Genomic DNA, 21406 nt, shown 5'->3' with positions numbered 1-21406 from the left:
AGAACCTCACCAACTCTCCAGGGAAATTTGAGGTAGGTTATCCAAAATATAAGATTATAGAGCACTTCATAATTTTGTTTGTTCACACACATTTCTTCATTTGTTCACTCACTCATCTGTTTACTCGAGTCCTTGTTTATTACCGATGTGTCAGGCAGCACGCTGGGTACAGGATCAAATGGGGAACAGGACGTCGCGGGCTCCCGGTTGGGTGGCGGAGACAGACAGTTGGATGAATGGTTATAATGGAGCGTGATCAGTTCTGAGAGAGAGAATGTACAAAGAGTTCTGAGGGCCTAGTGCAGACAATGAATGATCCTGGGCAGGGCGTCAGGGGGGACTGGAGACGAGGGGCATGCCAGGAGCTTTCTCTATGAAGGGTGGAGGGTGGGTGGGGAGTGGGGAGAGCGCTCTGTGCAGAGGAAAACCCAGAGATAAGGGGTAGGAGAGAACGCAGCCCTCCCAGGAGCTAGAAAGAGCTCTCATCCTTGTTTGGGCCCACCCCACCCCAGCTCTGGGAGGGGAGCCGGCCAGAGACAGAGAAAAACTTTCCTAGATCTCTGAGTGTGTCTGAGGAGCAGATTGGGGGCTGGGACTAAAATCTGGGTCTCTAGACCACTTGGCGGGGGGCGGGGGGGCAGAGATTTTTGTTTTGGTGACTTCTAGCTTCTCTCCTCCCTGGGCTTGTGCTGTCTTCTTCTAAGAGATCTTCCAGGGTCTCCTAAACAGGGGCTGTGTGTTCTGGGCCCTCTCACACTGGACTTGTTGGAGAAGGATGCTGAGAAGGGGCCGATGGATTCCTTGGGTAGCCCAGCCTCCGAAGCCCAGATGACACTCAGCGTGATAGGATCTGGATGTGAAGTCCCTGCCATCTCAGCTGGTACCACTGCGTCTGAACTCCAGGGAGTTCAAAGCTTGAGGGTCCTGACCTTCTCCATTACTCTTCTCAATTACTGCTCAAATGCTTATAAAGTCCCTATGAGCAATGTGGAGAAGACACAAAGGAGCTTAAAATCAAGTTTATAAGAAAGGAGATTTGGAGACGTTGGGCTGACTTTAGAAGTTTCCATTTATATTTAGAGTATTAAGCAATGTTTATTGATTTACTCATTCAACAAACTTCTATTCAGGGCCTGCTATGCGCCTAGGGCTCTCTTAGGAGCTGTGGATACTGAGGTGAACCAGACGCCATCTTTGTCATCATGGAGCAACTTGAAAGAGCTTTCTAGTCTTACCTTCCCATTGAATAGATGGGTAAGCTAAGGCCCATGGAGGGCAAATGATTTATACAAAGTCATACAGTGGGATGATGGCAAAGGAACTTGGGCTTCTCACTACCAGGCAAGAGCATGTTCCATGGCTCCAGGCTTAGCAAAGAGAGAAGGTCTTTTATGGAGACTATGAGAGGGTCAGAGCAATGGTAGAGGGCCAGCTGGGCAGGGGGAGGGCACAAAGGTGCATGAAGATGATTTTTTTTTTTTTTGGTACACGGGCCTCTCACTGTTGTGGCCTCTCCCGTTGCGGAGCACAGGCTCCGGACACGCAGGCTCAGCGGCCATGGCTCACGGGCCCAGCCGCTCCGCGGCATGTGGGATCTTCCCGGACCGGGGCACGAACCCGTGTCCCCTGCATCGGCAGGTGGACTCTCAACCACTGCGCCACCAGGGAAGCCCGATTAGCCATATTTTTGTTAACTTTTTATTTTAGAAGAGTTTTAGATTTACAGAAAAATTGCTCATCTAGTACAGAGAGTTCCCATCTATTCCACATCCAGTTTCCTTTATTATTAACCTCTTGCATTCACATGACACGCTTGTCACAGTTAATGAACCAGTATTGATACAATAACTATTAACTAAGTCCATACTTTATTCAGACTTCCTTACGTTTTACCTAATGTCCTCTTCCTGTTCTAGGATACCATCCAGGATACCTCATTGCATTTTGTCATTGTGTCTCTTTAAGCTCCTCTTGGCTGTGACACTTTCTCGGGCTTTGTTTTTGAGGACCCTGACAGTTTTGAGGAGTACTGGTCTGGTATTTTGTTCCATGTGCTTTTTAAAACAAATCTATTTTTATTTCCATATACCAGGCACATGCTGGATGATAAGGTTAGAGCGATAAATAACACACCAGTGTTTTCTGCTCTTTTGAAGTTCAACGATGAATAATAAAGTGTGGTAGGCATCATTGCAGGCGAAGTGCAGGACGCTGTGCAGACAAACACCCATCTTCCGGTGTGCTCTTCCGTGATCACAGAGGGCTAATGCACTGGCTGAAAGCACAGGTGCCACAGCGCCACAGGGTTCCAATGTCTGGCATTCTATCCCACCTTCAAGGTCATCCAGCGCTCATTTTCTTATTCAACTGGAAACCTGGGGACATCAGTCAAAAGCATATTTGTGTCCTGGCTATTGTAAATAGAGCTGCAGTGAACATTTTGGTACACGACTCTTTTTGAATGATGGTTTTCTCAGGGTATATGCCCAGTAGTAGGATTGCTGGGTCGTATGGTAGTTCTATTTGTAGTTTTTTAAGGAACCTCCGTACTGTTCTCCATAGTGGCTGTATCAATTTACATTCCCACCAACAGTGCAAGAGGGTTCCCTTTTCTCCACACCCTCTCCAGCATTTATTGTTTCTAGATTTTTTGGTGATGGCCATTCTGACTGGTGTGAGATGATATCTCATTGTAGTTTTGATTTGCATTTCTCTAATGATTAATGATGTTGAGCATTCTTTCATGTGTTTGTTGGCAATCTGTATATCTTCTTTGGAGAAATGTCTATTTAGGGCACATATACACAATGGAATGTTACTCAGCCATAAAAAGAAATGAAATTGAGTTATTTGTAGTGAGGTGGATGGACCTAGAGTCTGTCATACAGAGTGAAGTAAGTCAGAAAGAGAAAAACAAATACCGCGTGCTAACACACATATATGGAATCTAAGGAAAAAAAAAAAGTCATGAAGAACCTAGGGGTAAGACGGAAATAAAGACACAGACCTACTAGAGCATGGACTTGAGGATATGGGGAAGGGGAAGGGTAAGCTGGGACAAAGTGAGAGAGTGGCATGGACATATATACACTACCAAACGTAAAATAGATAGCTAGTGGGAAGCAGCTGCATAGCACAGGGAGACCAGCTTGGTGCTTTGTGACCGCCTAGAGGGGTGGGATAGGGAGGGTGGGAGGGAGGGAGACGCAAGAGGGAAGAGATGTGGGGACATATGTATATGTATAACTGATTCACTTTGTTTAAAGCAGAAAGTGACACACCATTGTAAAGCAATTATACCCCAATAAAGATGTTAAAAAAAAAAGCATATTTGTGTCCAACGGGCATCTTACCCCATGTTACTCTGTCCTTTATTATTTAGCTGTATGGCACATCTCTTGCCTACTTGAGGCGGCTTCTTACATGGACAGAGGATAATCAGAAGTGGGTTCCCCAAATCTGCTTGAACTATCTTACTTGGCCAGACCCCTACTCCTCCACTTGATGCCCCTTGAGCACCGGGAACTTGCTTCTAGAAGAGCCCTGATTTGGCTGCACTGTAACAGCTCTCTGTACTTACCTGTCTCCTCTGCTCTATGGACATCTTTCCATCATAGGTGCTGTGTTTACACATCTTTGTATTCCCAGTGCCTGCAATGTGGCAGGTGCTCAAAGGGTGTTTGCTTAAATGATTAAACAACTGGATAAAGAAAGTATGGGAGGAAAGTGAGAAAACCTGATTTTTGTTGAAAACAAACAAACTGATTGCTTCTTAAAGAGTCCAAAAAGATGAATTAAATACCGGTACCAGAGGAGATGCACTGGGATTGATGAATACTATGATTACTAACCACTGACTCAAACCATCCCGGTCCTCTTAGAGCTGCTACTTAGGAACCACAGAGTCGGAATACAGGACTGTTTGGACCATGTCCTGGGAGACACTTCTGATATTCTTGTAAGTAGAGTTATTCAAGTTATAGCTTTGCAGTGACCCATTTCAGTGTTTGTGTTGGAAATTATGTCTTCAAGTCTCTTCGGCTGGATGATGCTGTGTAACTCTGGCTGGCTTCTGGGGGAAGTTATTGTTGAGCCAACTGGAGCCAGCACTGAGTCAAACAGTTTCTGGGAATCTATGTCTGGACATCCACTCTCATGATGGCGGGGAGGTACTGATTGAATAGAAAATAAAATCTTGGACTTCCCCCTCTATAAAAATACTCAGGGAAAACTTCTCTTCCGGTCCCTGAGAAAATCTGGGCTGGGTTTAAGGGCATCCAAGAAGATTTGGCAATCTTTTTCTGGGTCTGGAATATGTCCATAAATTCAAGAGGTCTTCCTGTATGATGTGGATGAAGTGGCCTCTGATGACGAGAGAGAGAGAGAGAGAGAGAGAGAGAGAGAGAGAGAGAGAGAGACCCAGCCTTCACTCTATGTGGGCTGGGTCTAGTCTCTTTGGCAGAGAAAGGACTTCAGCAGCAGGGACAACAGTGACCCAGAGTTTGGGGACTGTTATCTCAGGTGCCAGGACTGAAGAGCATGGAGGCAACCCTTGCCCTTTGGAAAAAGGATGCAGCACCCACTTCCCTCTTTAGAGAAGAGTTAACACCTGTCCTTCTCAAACTATTCCAAAAACTTGCAGAGGAAGGAATACTTCTGAACTCATTCTATGAGACCAGCATCACCCTGATACCCAAACCAGACAAAGATATCACAAAAAAAGAAAATTACAGGCCAATATCACTGATGAACATAGATGCAAAAATCCTCAAAAAAATATTAACAAAGTGAATTCAACAATACATTAAAAGGATCACACACACACACACACACACACACACGCACACACACAAAGGATCATATACCATGATCAAATGGAATTTATCCAGGGGATGCAAGGGTTTTTCAGTATCTGCAAATCAGTCAATGTGATACACATTAACAAATTGAGGAATAAAAACCACATGATCATCTCAATAGATGCAGAAAAAGCTTTTGATAAAGTTCAACATCCATTTATGATAAAAACTCTCCAGAAAGTGGGCATAGACAGAATATATCTCAATATAATAAAGGCCATATATGAAAAACCCACAACTAACACTCTCAATGGTGAAAAGCTGAAAGCATTTCCTCTAAGATCAGGGATAAGACAAGGATGCCCACTCGGCCACTTTTATTCAACATAGTTTTGGAAGTCCTAACTACAGCAGTCAGAGAAGAAAAAGAAATAAAAGGAATGCAAATTGGAAAGGAAGAAGTAAAACTGTTACTGTTTGCAGATGACATGATACTATACATAGAAGATCCTAAAGATGCTACCAGAAAACTACTAGTGCTCATCAATGAATTCAGTAAAGTAGCAGGATACAAAATTAATATAAAGAAATCTGTTGCATTCCTAAACACTAACAATGAACTATCAGAAAGAGAAACAAAGGAAACAATCCCATTTATCATCACATCAAAAAAAAAAAACTACCTAGGAATAAACCTACCTAAGGAAGTAAAACACCTGTACTCTGAAAACTATAAGATACTGGTGAAAGAAATTGAAGATGACACAAACAGATGGAAAGGTATACTATGTTTTGGGGTTGGAAGAATTAATATTGTTAAAATGACCATACTACCCAATGCAACCTACAGATTCAATGCAATCCCTATCAAAATACCAATGGCATTTTTCACTGAACTAGAACAAATAATTAAAAAATTTATCTGGAAACACAAAAAACCCCAAATAGACAAACCAATCTTGAGAAAGTAGAACATAGCTGGAGGAATCATGCTCCCTGACTTCAGACTATACTACAAAGATTCAGTAATCAAAACAGTATGGTACTGGCACAACAAACAGACACATAGATCAATGGAACAGGATAGAGAGTCCAGAAATAAACTCAGACTCTCATGGTCAATTAATCTACAACAAAGGAGGAAAGAATATACAGTGGAGAAAAGACAGACTCTTCAATAAGTAGTGCTGGGAAAACTGAACAACGACATGTAAAAGAATGAAATTAGAACATTCCCTAACACCATATACAAAAATAAACTCAAAATGGATTAAAGATCTAAATGTAAGACCGGATACTACAAAACTTCCAGAGGAAAACATAGGCAGGATGCTCTTTTACATAAGTCGCAGCAATATTTTTTTGGATCTGGCTCCTAAAGCAGAGGAAACAAAAGTAAAAATAAACAAATGGGACCTAATTAAACTTAAAAGCTTTTGTGCAACAAAGGAAACCAGTGACAAAATGAAAAGACAATCTACTGAATGAGAGAAGATGTTTGCAAATGATATGACTGATAAGGGGTCAATATCCAACATATATAAACAGCTCATACAACTTGACACCAAAAAAAAAAAAAAGACAACCCAATTAAAAAATGGGTAGAAGAACTGAATAGATATTTCTCCAGAGAGTGAAGGCAGATGGCCAACAGGCACGTGAAAAGATGCTCAACATTGCTAATCATCAGGGAAATGCACATCAAAACCACAATGAGAGATCACCTCACACCTGTCAGAATGGCCATCATCAAAAAGAAAACAAATAACAAATGTTGGCGAGGATGTGGAGAAAAGGGAGCACTTGTAGCCTGTTGGTGGGAATGTAAATTAGTGCCACCACTGTGGAAAACAGTATGGAGGTTTCTCACAGAACTAAAAATAGAACTACCCTATGACCCAGCAATTCCACTCCTAGGTATATATTAAAAAGAAAAACACTAATTCAAAAAGATACACGCACCCCAATGTTGATAACAGCGTTATTTATAATAGCCAAGATATGGAAGCAACCTAAGTGTCCACTGACAGATGAATGTCAGAGGAGACAGGCAATCGAATGTAGTATTGGTATGTCCAACTGTGTCAGTGAGGACTTAACCAACCTGTTTTCTTCATAACCATGTCATTTGTGTTTCTTCTGTCCACTTTTTTTTTTTTTTTGCACTAGCAAGTCCAGCCTGCAGCTACCCTCCCCCAAGCTCAGCCCAGCCAAGGCGGACAGTGAGTCGGGGTCTCTGTGTGGGGCAGGAAGAGGTACCAGTGATTCTACTTAGGACATGTGCGCCAGCTGGACTGCGGTCAGAGTCTCTGCCGCCATGCTGTCAAGAGCACAGTTAGACAGGTCTTGTCTGAATCCTAGTTCTTTTCTTGTTTGTTTGTGTCATCAAGACCAGGGCTTCTTAAGATTTAGTGTGCAGAAGAATCACTGGGGGGTGTTGTTAAAATACAGACTCTGACTCAGTAGGTCTAAGGTGTGTCTCAAGAATCTTGTTTCTAAAAGACCTCAGGCAATGGTGCATGCTGTTAGTCCAGGGAACATACTCAGGGGAGCAAAGTTCTGGGGCATGATACTTACCAATGGACTGTTTTCTCATCTGTAAAATGGAATAATAAAGTAGTTACCCCATAGGACTGTTTTGAAGGTTCTATGAGCTAATGTTTGCAAGGGCCTTGCATGGTCTCTGGCATATAATAGACAAGCCATAGTGTTTTAGTCCATTAGGGCTGGTATAACAAAAATATCATAATCTGGGTGGCTTATAAATAACAAACATTTATTTCTCATAGTTCTGGAAGCTGGGAAGTCCAAAATCGTGGCCCTGGAAGATTCAATGTCTGGTGAGGACCCACTTCTCACAGCTTCCAGATGCTTCTCATTGACAGCTGTCTTCTCACCGTAACCTCATATGGTGGGAGGGCAAGTAAACTCTGTGTCTCCTTTATAAGGGTGCTAATCCCATTCATGAGGGATCCATCCTCATGCCCTAATCACCCCCAAGGCCCTACCTCTAAACACCATCACATTGGGGATTAGATTCCAACATATGAATTTTGGGGGCACATGTTTAGTCTATGGCAAATAGGCTTTAACTTTCTCCAATTCTCCCTGTTCACCTTTTTTATTAAAAAGAAAAGCAACTTGATGAACTTTCCAGTACAGAGAGCTTGGAAGATCTTTGCACTTAAAAAGACAGCATAAAGAAGAAAGGAGTACTTAGCTTCAGGACTGTGATTGTTGGTAATTCTTCTTGTTGTGTTTAAAATATTTTTATCTTGGTGGTAACAAAAAAATAAAAGTAGAGACTTCTGACAGAAGTTTGCATATAAAATTAATCTAGTCAGAGTCTCGTTGGAAAAGAAAGGTTAAAAATCATATACTGCGTATATATTTTTAAAATTTAAAATTCACAATCTCAATAGTCTTTCAAGTCTGTGTGAACCTCAGCCCCTCTTTCTGGGGGTGTAGACAAGGCAGCCTGATATAATTCCACACTGATGGTCCAGAGACACAAGTTCTGTTCTCAGCACTGCCTCCACCTAGGTGTGTCCCCTGGAAAGTCACCCCACCAGCCTGAACGTCAATTTCCCCACCTGTAACATCAGGGCAGCCATCCCCTTCCCATTGTCATGGATGGCAATTTTTTTTGCTTGATTATGGCTCTAGACCCCAGAATCCTCCTCAGTGCAGTGCTATGGGCAGCTGAAGCAGCAAATACAATTTTGAGCTACCATCTCTAAGAACTGACCCGCTAGGATTCTAAGAATTGCTAATGATGGAATTTCAGTCATTAGAGTTGAAGATGGGCCTTGAATGTTGACTAGGATTTTGAGAACTTGAATGTGGAATGGGGGTGATAGGAGGGTATCCAGATGGAGGGGACAGTGTGAGCAAAGGCAAAAGGTCAGGGAAGGGCATGAGAAGTTTGAGGAACAGTTCTGACTGGCTTGTATGTAGGGGATACATACAAAAGAGTATGAGATAAAGGGCGAAAGATTAGACTAAAGACAAACCATGATGATTCATTCACTCATTCATTCATTCAACAAATATTCAACACATTTACTGTATGCCAATCACTTGGCTAGGCACTGGGATTATAGTGGAGGATGAGATAGACATGGTCCTTTTTTTATGGAAATTATCATTTTTGTGGGGGTAGATAGTCAACAGGTACATAAACAAACAGAAAATGCTGTGAAGCAAGTAACATTTCAGATAGAAAATAATATTGAGGACAACTTCAGACAAGGTGTTCAGTGAAAGTCTTATTGGAAGGTGACCTTTCAGTTGGCACCTGATAGATGACGGTGAGCTCACCATGCAAAGGGCTGATTGAGAGAGTTCCAGATGCAGGGAAGAGCAAATGCAGAGACTTCAAAGCAGGAAAGATCTCAGTGGGCTCAGAGCTATTGTCAGGGCATCTGGAAGGCTAGTGGGCAGGAAGTCAGGGAAAGGGTGGCATGAGACAAAGTTAGAGAGACAAACAGGGGCCAGGTCATGTAGGACTTGGAAGGCCACAGCGAGTGCAACTTTAAGGGCAATGAGAAGCCATCAGAAAACTGATATGATCCAATGTGTATTTAGAATGATCCCTCAGGCTTCTGTGTAGAGAAAAAACTGAAAGGGAGCAGGAGAAAAAGCAGAGAGACCAGTTACTAGACTGCTTCAGAGGCTAAGATGCGAGTTGATGGTGGGTTGCCTAAGGGTGGCATCCACAGAGGATGGCAAGTGAGGCAGATTTTGGATGTAGAATGAACAGGACTTCTAATGACCTGGATGGGAGAGTGGGTGGGGTGATGGTGGGGTGTGTGTGGGGGAGGGTGGAGAGAGAGAGAGGGAGGAGAGTTCTCTTTTCACCATGTCGAGCCTATGTCAGTAAGACATCCAAGTGAAGACATCAAGGAGGCAGTTTGACACGCAAGTCTGGAGCTCTGAAGAGCAGTCTGGACTGGTGACAAAAATCTGAGCACGGCAAAGCTGGAGCTGTGAAGAATGCTACTGAGTGATCAGGGAAGAGACTGGAAAATTGTCCACTGGATTTAGTGACATGGAGGTCAGTAACATGGACCAGTCACAGTGGATCGTGTTGGTAGAAGACAGAGAGTTGTAGGGTGGATGTGAGGCGGGGCATGGGAGAATGCTCACAGAAACAACTCTTTTCAAAAGTTTTGTTGGGAAAGTGAGCAGGGAAAAGGGCAATAGCTAGAGAAGGATGTGGGATGGAGAGAAAACCTCTTTTTTTTTTTTTTTTTAACAAATTTTATTTGATTTTTTTGGCCGTGCCATGCAGCTTGTGGGATTTTAGCTCCCCGACCAGGGACTGAACCTGGGCCCTAGGCAGTGAGAGTGCAGAGTCCTAACCACTGGACCACCAGGGAATTCCCAAGAAAGTCTTTTAACAATCAAAGGTCGAGGAGCACCTTTGTGCGCCAGGAATGGTCTGAGGAAGACCAAGACTACGAGTGAATGATGCGTCCACAGAGATGGGATGGTTGGAGGAGAAAAGCCTTTGAGAGGTTCAGAGAGGATTCGAGCTGGAACACATGGGGAAGGATCAGCCTGGTAAGAAGAGAGAGCATTACTCAGCACATTAGGAAGGAAGGAGTGGGGAAGGAGCTAAGAAGCAGACAAGTTGCTAGACTTTGGTGGTGGGAAGAGGAGGGCATCCTGGTTTTGTGACTCTTAGTTTCTAAGTGAATTGTAGGGTGAGGGCATCAGCTGAGCAAAGGGGCATATAAAATTTTGAGGGCATCAAGTACTATCTCGGACAATGAAAAAGCACCTTTCCCAGGGAAGCACACAATGCTGATTCTCCACTGTGAGATTTATGTCCACGAACTTAAAGTGAAGTCACTTTGCAGTTTGCATGATTTTCTCTGGCAGTGTTTAGCTGCTGCGGTTATAGGAGCAGAGAAGGTGTTCGGCAGGTGTTGGAGTTTTTCAATGTGGCTGTGACAGAGGAGAGAGATCTGGGGCTGGGGTGGGGTTATCTGCCGGAGTGTCATTAAAAAAGAAGGACCGTGGTGTTTAATTTATGTAAAGAAGGAAGCAAAGACCGGAGGTGGCTGCTGGCTGGTGGACATGTGGTTGGATCACTGAGTTAGTGGTCAGGATAAGAGGCAAGAAATATGGAAGTGTGGGGAGGTATTGCAGCAAGTGCGCTGGAAGGATGGGAAGTAGAGGTCAAAGAGTGGGATTTTGAAACAGAGATCTCTGGTAACGCCATGGTCTATGGTGTGACGCTGAGTGGGTGGCTGAGGAGAGAGGAGAAACAATTGTTGGCATGCAGGACGTCAAGGAATGGAGAGGCCAAGCTGCTGGATGAGGTACATATGTTGGTAGCGAAGTTCTGAGGATCATGTTGGAAGAGGGCAGTGCGCACACTTGTAACCAGGAGCTAAGTCTGCAGTGAAGGAGGGGTGATGACTAAGCGGGTAGGATGCCCCCAGTGAGCAGGGCATGGGGATGAAATAACCAGAAGTAGGGCCCATACGATGCTTTTGTGCAAATTAAGGAAAAATGTCCCTCTTCCAGGGGAAGCAGCCCCGTCCCCGGATGTACAGCTTGGGGAGTGTGGCTGGGTTTTACTCACCCCTCAGGTGGGCATCCTTGGCAGGACACATGCTACTTACACAAGCTGTACAGCCATGCCTGTAGCCCTGGTTCAATGGCCTAGGCATCAAAAGAAGCAGCTTTTTGCAGGGTCAGTGTTCCCTGAAAGGGGCAATGGGGAGCAAAGATCAACCCTCTGATTTCACAGACAAGGGAAAATGAGACCCAGGGAAGGGAAATGAGCAAGGGGCGTTTGGTGGCAGAACTGGAAGGAAACTCTGTTCTGATTCTCACTTTCTGCCATACCCTGTGACGGAGGATGATATTTGAGCAAATGCTCCAAAATTGCAAATTCAGAAACATATTGTCCCTCAAAGTCACTTCTGTGGGAGGTGACAGACTTCTTTCTAGTGATGCTGCCATTGTTCAATGATTTCTGGACACTCCTTCAGAGAAAAGATCTTCAGAGCCAGCTTCTGAGTCACAAAGACAACCCACTGCACTGTAGAATCCTATTTAATACGTGGGACCTGTCCTTTTCCTTCTCTGGTGTTGGGTCTGAGAGCCCAAGAGGCAGCCTGGAAACGTGGCTTCTCTACATTTTATTCCAACACATATTTATTTTGCATGTTTCAGGTCCATGGGCTCTCCATGGAGGTGAGGGGCTCAGTCTGTGTTCAGCCTTAATGGGTTTTGTTTTGCACGGCTGGCATCCCTGAGGTTTGCATCCTTCTGGCATCTTAGATGTAAACCACAGAGGGTCCCCCACCTATTTATGCATAAAATGAATTTAATAAAGAACATGAGGTAGCTCACAGAATCTCTGGAAATTTGGCTTTGGGAAGGAGCCATCCTCGAATTATCCGGTTCTAGTAGGGACCTCACTGCTTGTACCATGAAGTTCTGCCTGGGGCTGGACCACAGCTGACTCTGAGACCTTGGTGATTTTCTGCCATTCCTCTCCCTCAGCCAGAAAACAGACTCCATGCAGCTCCTGGGTCCTCAGCTTGCTCTCTTTCAAAATGAATTCTCCCACGTGCTGACACTAGCTGAAAAGGAGGCCAGGGAAAGTGCGTTCCAGCTTCTAACTTGGGAGACGGTGCTCAGCTGGTGGGAAGATCCCCAAACATGGGGAGTTTGTTCCAAAAAATGGTGAATGCCATGGGTTGTGGAAAAGGTTGCCTCCTAGGCTGTAGGTTTCTTGGACCTTTCTGCCTTGAATTTGGGAAAGCTGCCCCCTAGGTGTACACAGGCGACAGGGCCATTGTCCTTCCTGGTCCAATGGCCCATCTTCACAGAGTGTGATCATGAGCTCAGAGATCACAGTACTACTGCTAGACTGTTTGTACTAAAATTTTGGAATTTCCTTTAAAATGAATGCCGTTAAAAGAGAAGCAGGAAGTTGTTTTTTCAAGCTCCTGCAAATGGGTGGTTGCCAAGGTCAAATCCGCCTGCTGACACACCTGTGTCCACAGAGAAACCTGGGACATTCTACCTGGAAATGCTATTCCTCAGTGATCCAGTGTCCCTTCTCTCTAGTATCTGTAATAAGCAGAAAGATAACCCAGCAGCTCCCTGTGTGTGCGGAGAAGGATTTCTATGGCAAGCATTTATTGAGGGCTTACTTAGGTGCTGGATACTGGGGCTTAAGCTTGGGCCGAGGAGACTGGGAGGTCTCAGAGATGAGTAAGACATGGATTGTTTACAGGAAACACAATCTAGTGTCAGAGACAGACAGGCCTACACTTTACTGTGTGTCCACGTGGCTCAGGGAGTTGAGGAAAAGGACCTTGGGGTCTTTCAAATGTGGGACCACATGAACTAGTTTTCTCACCTGTAAAGTGGGGATAGCAAGACTTAGCTCCTATGGTTATTTGAAGGAGTGAGTAGTATAAAGTTTGTGGAGTAGCCAATGCCTGGCCCACAGTTGGTACTTAGCAAGTGTTGTTTCCTCTAATACCTCCACACCCTCTTGTTCTCCTTTCAGAAGGTGGTGGTTAATTCTGCCTGATGTCTATATGTACCACAACTTCTTTATCCATTCCTCCATCGATGGACATTTAGGTGGCTTCCATGTACTGGCTATTGTAAATAGTGCTGCAATGAACATAGGGGTGCATGTGTACAATGGAATATTACTCAGCCATAAAAAAAATGAAATAATGCTATTTGCAGCAACATGAATGGACCTAGAGATTGTCATACTGAATGAAGTAAGTCAGACAAAGATATCATATGATATCACTTATATGTGGAATCTAAAAATATGATACAAATGAACTTATTTACAAAATAGAAATAGGGTCACAGGTGTAGAAAACAAACTTATGGTTACCAAGGGGGAAAGTGCGGGGAGGGATAAATTGGGAGACTGGGATTGACATAGACACACTACTATATATAAAATAGATAACTAGTAAGGATCTGCTGTCTAGCACAGGGAACTCTACTCAATACTCTGTAATGGCCTGTACGGGAAAAGAATCTAAAAAAGAGTGGATATATGTATAACTGAATCACATTGCCGCACAACAGAAACTAACACAACGTTGTAAATCAACCATACTCCAATAAAAATTAATTTAAAAAATTCTGCCTGATGGATTTGGGCTGGGCTCCTAATGATGACAGGGGATTCTTTAGACAGAAGGCAAGGAAGATGCTTCAGGAAACAGCATGATCAGAACCCTGGGACACTGTGTTTGGGCAATGGTGGGCTGAATGTCTGGTTGGAGGTATGTGCGTGGGAGATCAGACTGGCTGGAGGTGAGGCCGCAGGGGAAGTGAAGGGGTTGCTGAGTCATGCCGGGAGTCTGAACATTCTCCTGTAAGTGTGGGTGGTCCATGAGGAGCTTTAAGGCAGAGGACTGTTCCCGAAAGGCCAGAGCAGCCGCTCTTTGGCTGGTGAAACTCTCTCTCTTGTATTTAGGACTGCCCTGGACTTTGGAGTCTCCATATCTCTGCTTTGAGAGATAAGGATGGAAGGAGTGGACTGTTTCTTGGCCCACATTCATCCTGGGGATCTGTACGTCTGGATGTCTTGGAGAGCTTCGTGACGCCATTATCATTTCAAATAAGAATATGTAGAATAATACTATTTGTTGACTGTTTAGCAACCTCAATGCAATGTCGGTATCTTCCATAAATAATCCCAGATCCTTTTAGTAAGTCTATGAAGACATATATTATCATCTACATTTTGCAGAAGAGGAAACTGAAGCTCAGGGATGTTAGGCAATTTGCTGAAGGTCATGGAACCAGTATATGGCCATGCAGGATTCAAAGCCAGTTTGCCTAATTATAAAATCTGTGCTGGTTTCACCCTGCCCCACTCCTGAGTCCTGCTGGATTATTTTTTTAAATTAATTTTTATTGGAGGATAGTTGATTTACAATGTTGTGTTAGTTTCAGGTGTAGGGCAAAGTGAATCAGTTATGCATATACATATATCCACTCTTTTTTAGAGTCTGTTCCCATATAGGTCATTACAGAGTATTGAGTAGAGTTCCCTGTGCTAGACAGCAGGTTCTTATTAGTTATCTATTTAACTGACATGAAAACTTGTGATGTGAAACTCTATGTCCTTATACGTTTAGGTGTCTTTATTTCCCTGTGTATATATTTATACCCATGCTCTATCATCTCTGTCTACCTATTTATCCAATAGAATGGCAGAACTTTACCAGTATCTCAAAATCTCTTGCCTTTCATTCCCCAAGTCTCTGGGAATTCAGGCGCATCGTCCTTTCTGGATGAGGCAGCTGCAATGTGGTTAGCTGTCGTTATCCAGGGTGTCCTAGAGTGAGGGTGTCCTGCCTGCCACCTCAGTGGTGGACAGACTCAGATCTGGTCCCAAGAGAAGGAAGTGTTGAGAGAGACCTATAGGGTATGATAGATTCCTCAAACTTTGGTGTCTCCCTGTAAATCCTGTCAATCTCTCGGCAATGCTGGAAATCCCTTCGCCTTTCAGTCTGCTGTGGTGTGGTGTCACACAGACAACGCCTAGAGCCCCGAGTTAGAATATCAGCTCTGTCCTCACCAGTCACTAGGGCCTTGGGCAAGTTATAGCTCTCTTCTGAGCCTCAGCTGTCCATCAAGTGGGGATGGTTATTGTACCTACTGACAGGCTGTTGTGAGAATAAAACAAAATTCTGGGCTCATGAATGCTTAGCAGGTCTCTTCTTTAAGCTTTTCTTTCTTGGGATGGAAATATATGAAGCCACATTCGATGGTCATTTAAAAAATTTTATTGAAATATAGTTGATTTACAATGTTGTGTTAGTTTCAGGTATATAGGAAAGAGATTCAGTTATATATATATATATACACACACACAGTACACATATATAGGTGGCTATTTTGAATAATTACCCTCAGTCTCATCTTTGAAAAGACAGATGGGATTATTTCATAAGGCTGCTTGACGGTGGAAGAGAAGACTTGGGTGGGATAAGGAGGTAGAAAAAGGGAAGAAAGAAGAAAGCAAGATTATCAGAGGCAATGCTCAGTGACTTGGTAATTACTCAGGATCAGGCCAGGTCTGCCCGTGAAAGCAGTAGCAGATGGGCCTGGGTGGGCCTCTTTGATGCTTACTGTATCCGTAAAAGGTTGGATGAAATCTTCAGAAAGCTGTAAATATGTTCTGGGCTCCAAACACAGCCTTCCCTTAAAGGGCAAAATGCTCTCAGGTGGGGAGGTGCTTTATCTGGGTTTCCCTGGGGTGGTAAGCAGCTCGCAGAAGTGTCCTGGCAGGAAGCAGCCCCAGTGGCTCCTGGCCAGGCCGGTGGAGACCTCCGGCCCTCTGTCTGGCCCTCAGGGACTTCTGCTTCCCCGGGAGGAGGAAGGTGCCTGGGAGGAGGGGAAAGCACGGGGAGGAGCGATCAGATGAAAAAAAGAGCTTTTTCCGGAAAACAAATTGGCCATCAGGGAACCGAGCTGAAGGGGAGGACCCCAACAGAACTGTTAGCTTTAAGGGGCTCCTTGGTGCTTTTTGTCGTTTCTCTTGTTTGTTTGTGACCTCGAGTACCTCTTGAAGTCATTGAGCAAGAAAGCATCCTTGGGTCTCATCTCTCCATGTTGCTTTATATAACGAAGTCTCCAAAGGGGAAGTGGGTTCCCAGGGCCAACTGGAATCTTTATACCACCCCTCACCCCGCTCCTGTGCTATTCTGTGATTGAATTATTCCAGAATTGGATGGACTGATGATGGTGATGACAATAATATGAATAATAGCAGCTAAAATTAATTGAACACTTCCTAAGCTACACATATCCTGAGCTAGAGCATTTCATGGGCTTTACCTCATTGACTCCTGGGAGGTATAGGTGCTATTGTGATCAGCCCCATTTTCCAGATGAGAAAACTGGGCTCAGAATGAGGAAATAACCTGCCAAGCATGAAATGAGAGCCAGTAGGGGATAGTTGCGATTTCAGCCTGGGTGGATGGGATCCAGGGCTGGGACTTTCTCCACCACAATATGCTACTGCTGGTTGGCAGTGACTGTGTTTTACTCATGCCCTTGTCTTCTGCAAGGCTTGGTATGTAGAGGTCAAATTGCTTAGTAAATTATTTTTATCTAAGTGATGATGACAATTTTTTTTTTAATTTTCCATCTTTGCTCAGGTCTTGATGCAGAGATCACACATTAGGCACTTAAAACGGATTAGTTCAAAGTTAAGTTTCACAAGTAAGGAGGGACTGGTGTAGAGAAACTAAGCATTAATGTGCATCTATAAGATCTATTGCCTCCTTGAGATAAAAGGGATGGCTAGAGGGATCACAGTTAATATTATTTCACATTTATCCATCTCACTGAAGAGAAGTAGTGAATATTAGAGACCCTTGTGCCAGGCATTTTAGCATCTGTTATCTCGTAATCATTGCGACTGTCTTGGAGGAGGGTGCTGCGTTATCGCGTCCATTTTATAGATTAAGTGTAGAGTTAAGCTAACTTTCCGGGAACAACAGTGTACATGGAAGAGTCGGGTGAGGATCCGTTGGAACCCTCTTCTACCATCCACGATGCCAAAGTTACCCTCCAGGTGTTGGACAAACAATTTAGATGGAGGGAGGACCAGATTTACATTCCGCTCCGCATGCTGGGGTGAGACCTAGGCAGAGGAAAAGAAGGGCTCTCATTTGTTTTTCCTCTGGAGGGTAGAGAACTAATGCAAGCTAGAGGTAAGGAGTGAACTCAGCAAGGTCTTTGGATGAGCCCAACGTAAGGCTTGATTCAAGGGGCTTGGGCGTTTATCCACCAACAAGCCCCTTGTGCTCAGAAATATTTGGACTCCCAAGAAGACTGCTGAGTGAGAACCAACCCCCAGATTACCTCGTTTACCAAAAACAATCTGAAACAACTGAACTACCTACTGAATTCTGGACTGCCTCGTAACGGCCGACGAGAACAATCTGGACTGTCGTAATCCATTCCATAGGGAGGGGCTGCATGCTTCCATTCGACTGGCTGCTTTTTGAAATACTCCTAGTACTTGGGGACCCCCTCTCCAACCTGAGCACACCCCCAGGGTCTGGATCTCCAAGAAGGGACCTAGCAAAGTGGGAAACGAAGTGTTTCTCTTCTGTTCTCATGTATTGCTGGTCCCCTGTCCTTGGTCCTTTTGAGCAGGATTGATGGCTTCTGCAGGGGTCCTGTGGGAAAGCCTGCAGAGGTGCTGGCCTTCCAACCTGCAGCATCTGTAGCTCTGCTGTCACCAGGTCTTTAAAAAGGCCGAGAAGCAAGTTTCCAATCTGTTGAGTCCTAAGGCCAGGGGGCTTGAGGGGCAAGATGCTGAGGGCTGGGGCATCCTGAGGGCGTTGCAGCTCTGGGGGGTCACCAGAGGGTTTTTCCGTGCTGGGAACAGACAGTTGTTCTAAGTGCAGGGTCATCTTATGGGAGGCTTGTTTCTTAGTGGACTGAGCCCACCTCTCCTAGGAAGGTGGGGCTGGTGAGTGTGTGTATGTATGAGTAGTTGAGTGTTTATATATTGTGTGTTTGTGTGAGTGTGTGTATGTATGAGTGCGTATGTGTGTGTGAGTGTATGTGTGAGTGTGTGTGTGTATGTGTGAGTGTGTATGTGTGTGAGTGTGTGTGTGTGTTGCTTTAGGGCTGCCAGGCCAGGCTTGGACTTAACCCAGCAAAGCCCCTTTGAAGTTGAAATCAGAAAGCGCAGTTCCTCCTTCCTCCCAGCCCAGATCGATTGCATGGCTGCAGGCGGGGAAGGCATTTGTAAGCTATTTTCTCACTTTCACACCGTCTCCCGTCTCCTCCACCCCAAATGGCGGCACAAACAGTGTTTTGGTGAGGGACCCCTGGCTGCTAGGGCTCTCTGGTTTCCATGGAAATCATAAAGCCCACTGGAAGGGGGGTTAGAGGGAGGAGGGTCAGGGGACGTGGGATGGTGAGAGCCTGGCCCCTGGTGGGGTGGGAGGCTTCCTCTCCAGACAAAGGGGAGGGACAAAAGCTGGGGGAGGGGGGGGCGGGGGGGGGGTATCACTAGGGAGATTTATTGTCTTTGTCTTGTGGCTTTCATGGAGCCTGGAAGCCTGGGGGAGAATGCTGAAAGGGCCTGTGAGCTGTGTCCTGGGGCCTGAGCATGATTCAGACACTGGGACAAAGGGGCTGCAGGAGGAGCCCTCTCCCACCCCACTGCCCGCGGGATAAACCCTAGACTCCCTGGACCGCCATTCAAGGCTTGTTCACTATCTAACTCCACCAGAGCTGTCTCCTTTCCTTGATTTCCTCCCTCACAGGCCCAAAGAGCACATGTTGGCCTTGCTACTGTAAATCCCTTTAGGGCAGCGACCTTGTCTTATTTATTTCTGCATCTCCAGTGCTTGGCCCCTGAGCTCAGCTGTTGAATTGACAAAACATGCATGCTTATTCCAGTACCCAGAGCCTTTGTGCTGGTGGGGCTCCCTGCCTGGAAAGCCCTGATTCTCCCCTCTCCCCATGCAAGGCCCATCCCTTCTTCCATGCTCAACTCAAGTCCTGCCTTCTCTAAGAAGCTTCCACAGCCCATGTTCATTACCGAGGTCCTTAAACACAAGTATACCTCCTCGGCTTGCAAGTGCATATTAATATCTGGTTTCTTTGGACATCAGTGTCTGTACTTAATCACAGCCTGTTTGTTTTTAAAACACAGCTCTTTCCTTGCTGCTGGAAAGGCATGGAATTTGGATAACAATAGTACTAATCAATATTTTAGTTCTTGTCTTGTGTGCGTTGCACGCAAAGTATCATTTGAAGTAAAAACCAATCTGAGTTTGAGGCTTGGGTCTGCAGCTACTATTTGTGAACTTGAGAAAGACATTTCAACTCTCTGTACCTCAGTTTCCTCATCTGGAAAATAGGAGTTATAATAACAATTTCCATGTTCTCTTCGTAGGGTTGTTTGGACGACTGTAAGAGCTATTAGTCAGGACAGTGCTTGGAGGATGCTCTGGTGATGTGTGTCTCACTGATTTGGTGGCTGACTCCTTGCCCCATCGCATGCACAAACGCTCAGCCACCATACTGGGGACACATAGCAAATGTTTAAGCTGAGCTAAAAATTTGAAGAGAAAATAGTTCTGGGAGGGTTGGCTGAGTCCTGGCAGGGAATCCCACAGTGCGTGGCCCACTGGGACTTGGGTATTGTCAGGTTATTTGGGGAATTATCCTAGGGTAACACATCTGCAGAGGTCAGAGGTCACAGCCTAGGGCACTGCAATTATTAAGAGGAAATTTAGGGAAAGAGTAAGGTGAAGATTAAGAAATCCTGGGAATTCCCTGGCAGTCCAGTGGTTAGGAGTTGGCCTTTTCATCGCCCAGGCCCGGGGAACTGAGATCCCGCAAACCTGCTTGGGGAACTGAGATCCCGCAAACCGTGCAGCGTGGCCAAACAAACGAACAAACAAATAACCAAAAATGAAATCCTAAGGAATAGGGGTTAGGGAAGCTCAGGCTAAAAATACTTGGGTACTTGCTGTCTGCTGGTGATTTTTATTTACAAATCATCACCTGGCTTTGTTTTTCCGACCGCCTTGAGAAGTGGAAGTTAATATCCCCATTTTAAGGGTGAACTGACTTGCCCAGACCCAGCCCTTCCTCCACAGTTCCATATTCCCTCCCCGACCCTGGACTGAGGTCTTGAGGTCCCATTGCCCTAATGGAGCTGGAGTAAGATGACCCCTTACAAGACCTGCTGAATGTTCCCAGAGGAGAGAAAACCAATAGGTGTGGTGACTGTAAGAAAACATTTGGTTGGAAATCACAGCTTTTCATCCAGGAGTGAGCTCATAGCAGGGGAGAAGAAACCCAACAGAGCTTCCTGTATTGTTGCCTGCCTGTCTGTGTGTCCACTTAACGCACAAACATCCATCACAGCAGGGCACGGGGGTGGGGTGACACAAGGGGCAGGGAGTATGGAGGGGGATGGGAAAATCACCTGGTGATTGCCTACAGCTGGCCTCCTCCCCACCAGGGCCTCAAGCTTCCCAGGGGCAGGGGTGAGTCTGATTAAGAACCGACCGTCAGGACGTGCCCACCAGCTGCCAGGTGACCTCAGAGGCTGTTTAATGTTCAGTAACACAATGTCAGTCATAGCCTTTGCCCTGTCTGCACCGTTGGAGGATGGAGCATACTCCAAAGAGGAAAACATCTTTAAAATAGAAGCTAACCTCCTCAGCCCACCCCCTGGCTTTTCCTGCGACTTCAAGGCTCTCCTTGGAAGCCTGGAGATGGCTGTTTTCCTTCTCCAGTGGAGCCAAGAAAGGGGCCAGGTGGGAAATTTACCCTACGAACAGACCCCTGGGACCAATTATTGTCTTGGATCCCATGAAAACATTTTGATTTCCAAGGAAATGTCTCAGAGAGGACCCCTGCTCCTTTTAGGAGTGGGGAGGACCCTTCTTATTTTCATTCCTCAGCTCCTGCCTGTTACTCAGAGGGGGAGGTGTGCACACCCAGGTCTAAAGCTGCATGTGTAATAAGGTAGCCATTAGCCATGTGTGGCTATTCAAATTTAAATGGATATCATTTAAAATTAAACAAAATTAATATTTATGTTC

Source organism: Monodon monoceros, unplaced genomic scaffold (assembly GCF_005190385.1).
Source record: "Monodon monoceros isolate NGI ecotype Baffin Bay Population unplaced genomic scaffold, NGI_Narwhal_1 Super_Scaffold_7, whole genome shotgun sequence".
NCBI classification, from domain to species: Eukaryota; Metazoa; Chordata; class Mammalia; order Artiodactyla; family Monodontidae; genus Monodon; species Monodon monoceros.
This window is presented reverse-complemented; position numbering follows the sequence as displayed.